Raw genomic sequence first — 7100 nt, 5'->3', positions numbered from 1 at the left:
CTTTATTTGTAAGAGCCCCAAACTGGAAACAACAACGTAAACGTCCATCTACAGATGAATAGACAAACTGTGGCACAGTCATACAATGGAACAAACACGTAACAATGTGAGTGAATCTCAAAATAGTCATGCGGAGCGAAAGAAGACAGGCAAAAAGAAGAATATACATTGTGTGATTCCCTTTATAGAAAACTCTAGAAAATGCAGCTAATCTATAGTGATGGAAAGAAGATAAGCAGTTGTCTGAGATTAAGGGTGGGAGGGACGGGAGGAAGGAATTACAAAGGAGCATAAGGAAACTTTTGAGAGTAATCGATGTATTCGTTATCTTGATTGTGGTGACGATTTCACAGGTTACACACATGTCAAAACATATCAGGTTGTGTGGTTTAAATATGTATAATTTATTATATGGCAATTATGCCTCAATTAGACTGTTATTATATAAATATACATATATGTATAATCTGTCTCTCTCTATATATGTATGTATATGTATATGTATATGTATATGTATATGTATATGTATATGTAAAATATATCATTTCTCCCTCGTGTTGCCAGCCCCCTACGATTCTGTCCTAGATCTCTGTCTAATCTATCTCACTGATATATGTATATATATATATATATATATACATATATCAGTGTTTTTCAAATTGGTTTGACTACAATCCTTTTTCTCTGCTCACCTGTTACCCTAGTTTGCAGGAAAATGGCATATGCAGAGACAGACCTAGGACTGATCCTGGCTTCACTCTCTTGTTGGCTGTATGCTTTTCGGTAAGTGAAGCCTCAGTTTTCTTGTCTGTAAAATGGAGCTGTGGTCCGGATTTAAGTAGTGAATTTCAAATGCCTGCCACATCGTAGGTTCTTAAAACCACCCCAGAAATCAAGCCCGCCATATTTAAAATTTTTTTTTTCAACGTTTTTTATTTATTTTTGGGACAGAGAGAGACAGAGCATGAACGGGGGAGGGGCAGAGAGAGAGGGAGACACAGATTCGGAAACAGGCTCCAGGCTCCGAGCCATCAGCCCAGAGCCCGACGCGGGGCTCAAACTCACGGACCGCGAGATCGTGACCTGGCTGAAGTCGGACGCTTAACCGACTGCGCCACCCAGGCGCCCCTTTTTTTTTTTTTTAATTTTTTTTTTCATGGCCCGCCATATTTACAGGTTTCCCCAGTTGCATTAGCTTTATTTCCAACTAAAGAAACCAGCATTCAGTCATCTTGAGTCCAAAAGTCCAAGGGGAAAGATGTTGAGATGCTTAGCATTTGCGGGCCCATCTGCTCTGCATTAACTGGTCTTCCTCTGTTTATTATTCCTGGTGTTAAGTCTCCTCCAATTCTTGTGTGAAAAGTTCGGACACACAATAACCTCTTTATCACATTTTCAAATTCTGGGCTTGTTCTGGAAAGCTTGCACCTTTTTCTTGTTGCCATTGTTTTCATGGGGATTCAGATTTCCGAAAGAGACATTTGGAGCACTCGCCTGGAAGCATTTATGTGTAAGCTGGATACAGACAAATATCATCAAAGAACGAAAATGGGATGTCGGAGGAATCAGAGCCGCCCTACGTGGGCTCTGTGCTGTTCGTTGAGGCTCAGGCTGGTGGTCGGGATCCAGGGCTGCTTAGCCCCCTCCCTCGGCCCCTCTCCTTTGGGGGTAGAAATTGAACAGTGCCAAAAAGATAAACAGAAACACGGCAATGTTAGGGTATAGAATAAAAAGTGCACATAACTATAAAGATAAACATATCATAACAACGATATTGGTTGCCATTCATTGGCTATTAATTGTGGTCCATGCTTTACTAAATGCTATTTTTTTTTAAGTAATCTCTACACCGATTCGGGACTCAAACTCACGACCCCAAGATCAGGAGTCGCATGCTCTACACACTGAGCCAGCCAGGCACACCTAAATGCTATTTTATGTAAACCTCAAAACAAGCCTGTGAGTTAAGTATGGAACCAGGGAGGACTCGTTCAGTCACAAGTGACAGAAAATTCACCTTAAAGTGACTCATAATATAAAGGAGTTTTTTTTTATTGGGTATGTCAGTTAAAAACCTAGATTTAATCTTGGCTTCAAGTGAGATTGGACCCAGTAGCTCCAGATGTCTCCAAAGGCTCATATTCTCTCCCTCTCCTCCCTCCTTCTTCTTGGCTTTCTCTCTGGGCTTCACGAAGTCAGTCCGGAAGTGTCAAGCTTTCTCATGGTGGCAAAATGGCTGCGGTTGTTCCAGACCTCACACCTTTACACCACATCACTCAGAGAAAGAGAGAGCAAGCCCTAGAATTTACTCTCTCACGCTGGTCCCACACAAGTCGTGTGTCTGTCCCCGAACAGATCACTGTGGCGGCGGAGACCAAAAGAAGAGCTGAGTGACAGCAGGTGGCTGGATTAAGACCTTCAGGGTCATGGAGGGGCCCATGCCCAGGAACGAGGGGTGGGGACGGTCCCAACCAAAGCCCCAGGCTGAGAAATTGGAAGAAGTGGTTTTTCAAAGGACAATGGAAATGAAATTGATACGAAAAGGGGAAATGAATGGTGGGGACACACTTACAAGTGTCTATTCTAGTTTCAACAATTTAGGGGAAAAAAAATCCCTATGACAGATGCTGTGGATGCTCGCCCCGCCCCTGCCTGCCCCTGGCCCGCCTACAACTGTGACGGACCATTCCCGTTCCTGGGGACTGGGTGTACCTCCCTGCTTCTTCCCCTGAAGACTTTTCGCAGCACTGGAAGCTTGTTCGGCCCACGCGCAAGGCTGCCTGGGCGTGCCAGAGGTTTAATGCAAACTGAAGCAGACAAGGGACAGGAGCTGGGGACAAATGCTCCAGGTTTTTGCTTTTAATCTCTGGGTGGAAAATCTCTGGGGCTGGTTTGGCAGGGCTTCTCAGAGGGTCTCAGAAGTGTCGACCCCCAGGTCAGAGCAGCAATGAGCTGATTAATGCATCCCTTACTGCGTTTGCCCCCTTCCTTGTCTGTCTTCCCCCAACCCTCTCTCTTGTGCACCTTGGGGTCACCTCCCAATGAAGAACTGGCACCAAAGTCCTTGTCTCACCGTCTGCTTTCAGTGGAACCCAAACTTACACTCTCCCTGCCTTCATGAACTCACATTCTGATGGCAGTGGGAGACAGATAACACATTTAAAAAAAATTTTTTTTACCATTTATTTTTGAGACAGGAAGAGACAGAGCATGAACGGGCGAGGGTCAGAGAGAGAGGGAGACACAGAATCCGAAACAGGCTCCAGGCTCCAAGCTGTCAGCACAGAGCCTGACAACGGGGCTCGAACTCACGGACCGCGAGATCATGACCCGAGCCGAAGTTGGATGCTCAACCGACTGGGCCACCCAGACACCCCTAACACATTTTTTTAAATTGTTAAAATGTTTATTTTATTTTTATTAACAACTCAGGCAACAACAGATGTTGGCGAGGATGTGGAGAAAGAGGATGTCTTTTGCATTGTTGGTGGCAATGCAAGCCGATGCAGCCACTCTGGAAAACAGTATGGAGGTTCCTCAAAAAACTAAAAATAGAATCACCCTACGACCCAGCAATTAAAATACTAGGCATTTATCCAAGGGATACAGATGTGCTGTTTTGAAGGGACACATGCACCCCCATGTTGATAGCAGCACTATCCACGATAGCCAAAGTGTGGAAAGAGCCCAAATGTCCATCAATGGATGAATGGATAAAGAAGATGTGGTATATATATACAATGGAGTATTACTCAGCAATCAAAAAAAATGAAATCTTGCCATTTGCAACTATGTGGATGGAACTGGAAGGTATTATGAAAAGGAAATTAGAAAGTCAGTGAAAGACAAAAATCATATGACTTCACTCATATGAGGACTTTAAAAGACAAAACAGATGAATATAAGGGAAGGGAAACAAAATAATATAAAAACAGGGAGGGGGACAAAACAGAAGAGACTCTTAAATATGGAGAACAAACAGAGGGTTACTGGAGGGGTTGTGGGAAGGGGGATGGGCTCAATGGGTAAGGGGCGTTAAGGAATCTACTCCTGAAATCATTGTTGCACTATATGCTAACTAATTTGGATGTAAATTTTAATTTTTTTTAACGTTTATTTATTTTTGAGACAGAGAGAGACAGAGCATGAATGGGGGAGGGTCAGAGAGAGAGGGAGACACAGAATCTGAAGCAGGCTCCAGGCTCTGAGCTGTCAGCACAGAGCCTGACGCGGGGCTCGAACTTGCGGACCGCGAGATCATGACCTGAGCCGAAGTCGGACGCTGAACCGACTGAGCCACCCAGGCGCCCCTGGATGTAAATTTTAAAAAATAAAAAATACATAAAAAAAAACAACCATCTACAAATCCTTAAATAAATAAATAAATAAATAAATAAATAAAATGTTTATTTTATTTTTGAGAGAGAGAGACAGAATATAAGACGGGGAGGGGCAGAGAGAGAGAGGGAGATACAGAATCCAAAGCAGGCTCCAGGCTCTGAGCTGTTAGCACAGAGTCTGACGCGGGGCTTGAACTCACAGACCATGAGATCATGACCTGAGCCAAGGTCGGATGCTTAACTGACTGAGCCACCCAGGCGCCCCTAATTTCTTAAAATGTCTATTTATTTTGAGAGAGAGAGAGAGAGAGAGAGAGAGAGAGAATGAGCAGGGAAGGGGCAGAGAGAGACAGAGACACAGAATCCGAAGCAGGTTCCAGGCTCTGAGCTGTCAGCACGGAGCCAGACGTGGGGCTTGAACTCATGAGCCCTGAGATCATTAGCTGGGCGGATGATGCTCTGGTGCCCCAGAGGGAGAGAGATAACAGAATAACTGAGCAAACTCTAGAATGTTCAATGGAGATGGTCTTTGTGGAGAAATACAAAGCGGGGAAGAGGGTAAGGGATTCGAGGGATGTGGAGCTCTTTTATACAGGGCCCAGGAAGGCTTGGATCAGGGGTGCCTGGGGGGCTCAGTCAGTTAAGCATCCGACTCTTGATTTCGGCTCAGGTCATGATCTCAGGGTTCGTGAGATTGAGCCCCACACGGGGCTCCATGCTGACAGCACAGAGCCTGCTTGAGATTCTCTCTCTCCCTCCCTCCCTCCCTCCCTCTCTCTCTCTCCCCCCCCCCCCGCCCCTCCCCCCACAAAATAAACAAATAAACCTTTTAAAAAAGGAACGCCTAGAGGAGAAGGTGACATGTGAATCAAGACCTAAAGAAGCCTATCAGGTCAAGCTGCCTTATCTGAGTTAACAAGTGACCTTCAGATCGTAACGGCTTAGAGGTCCATTGCCCTCATGTGCCTGCTGTAGATCAGCAAGGACTTTGCTCCACACGCTTTCACTTAGTAGCCAGCTGAGGAGACACTGCTGGTCTCTATCCCTATATATGTATATTTTTGCCAAGTGTCTGGGTGGTAGAGAGCTAAAAATGGTTGGAGGACAAACCTAATAACACATCGTCCATCTTTCTGATTGTCAAATATTCAGGCAAAAGATACTCACCCTCTCCCCGATGGGGGTGGGGGGGGGATGTCAATCATAGCATCAAACTCAAAGTCCATCTAGGGGTAACTTCTCTGCCTCAAGTGTATTATGGTTGCTCTTGACCCAGAGACCTATGAACCAAAAAGACACATTGTCTGAACCCGCCAGGCCATACATGTCTAGCTTTCCACACGAATTATAAAGCATAGTAAAAAGGCAAATTACACAATTTGAAGACACAGGGTGACCATCAGAACTAGAGTCAGATATGGCAGCGATATTGGAATGATCAGACCCGGAGTTTAAGTAACTCTGATTATTATGCTAAGGGCTCTAATGGAAAAAGTAGACGGCAAATGAGTATAGATGGGGAATGTAAGCACAGAGATGGAAATTCTAAGAAATAACTTTTTTAAATGCTAGAGACCCAAAATACTGTGACAGGAATGAAGAATATGCCTCTGTGGGGCTCATTCAGTGGACAGGACGCGGCTGAGGAGAGACTCTGTGAGCTTGAGGCGACGTCAATGAAAATCTCCAAAACTGGAAAGCAAAGAGAACCGAGATGGGGAAAACATGGACGGGGTCCCCAGGAACCATGGCACAACTACGACATGTGTAACATATGCATACTGGGAACACCAGAAGAAGAGAGAAAGGGACGCAAGAAATAGTTGAAGCAATAATGACTGAGATGTCCCCCCCCCCACCACCAAATTTACATCACATACCAAACCACGGATCCAGGAAGCTCAGAGAACGCGAGGCAGGATAAATGCTCCAACCTCTACACCCAGGCATATCATATTCAAACTGCAAACAATCAAAATAAAGAAATTAATGCGTCCACTATTGTGGCTGGAGACCTCAACACCCCCTTATCAGAAACGGACAGATCCTGCAGGCAGGAAATTGGTAAGGACACATGGGACCGCACAGCACCAAGAGGCCAACTCCGAAAGGGAACAACAGAAGAAACAGAGCAGGCCCTGCTCGGCAACAATTCTGAGATCTCAGGATCTCAGGATCGGCCGAGGCCAGGGCGCCCCACCCCGGAGGCAGGGAGTGCTCCCTGAGCGGGTCCCGTTCTGCTCCCTGGCATATTGGGGGTTTGTATCCCCCAGCTCCCTGCTCTGGGACACTCTTCTTTCTCCATTATCCTCCTTGGCCGCATCTGAATTGGGCATTGGCAAATACGTCCTCCCTGGGGGCTGCATCAGGACACAGATCCCGCACAACTTCCCAGATTCTGTCGATGGCTTCCTCCCACCGCCCAAAAAATCTACCCTGAAGATACCCTTCCAAAGCACGAAACAACATACACACACAGTCATTAATGACAGCCATGTTTGTAATAACAAAAGGCTGGGAACAACTCAAATGCTCATCAGTAGGGGTCTGGTGGGATAAATTACATCCACACAGTGAAACTGATGCAGCTGGGGAAAGAATGAGGAAGTTCTGGGAGCTGGAGTGAACTCGAGGAGACACTGTCAGATGAGAGAAGGTACAGAACAATGTGTCTAGTATGCCAACTTCTGTTTGGGAAAGGGGGGAAATCAATGCTTCAGCTTATTTTTGCCAGAAGAAACACTGACAATGGGGTAAAGA

At 45.6% G+C, this 7100-nt stretch overlaps 1 long non-coding RNA gene across 1 annotated transcript; it reads right to left on the bottom strand.

Annotated features, from left to right (window-relative positions):
• Positions 1-1168: 1168 nt before the first annotated feature.
• LOC131511584 (uncharacterized) lies at positions 1169-6725 on the bottom strand. Its single transcript, XR_009261607.1, has 3 exons — positions 6221-6725; positions 5508-5620; positions 1169-1660 (listed from the first exon to the last, which is right to left on the bottom strand). It is a non-coding gene; the product is annotated as an uncharacterized LOC131511584 (long non-coding RNA).
• Between the last annotated feature and the right edge of the window lie 375 nt (positions 6726-7100).

Source organism: Neofelis nebulosa, chromosome 5 (assembly GCF_028018385.1).
Source record: "Neofelis nebulosa isolate mNeoNeb1 chromosome 5, mNeoNeb1.pri, whole genome shotgun sequence".
NCBI lineage: Eukaryota > Metazoa > Chordata > Mammalia > Carnivora > Felidae > Neofelis > Neofelis nebulosa.
The sequence above is the reverse complement of the archived record's forward strand: the minus strand, read 5'-3'. Positions and strand labels throughout refer to the sequence as shown.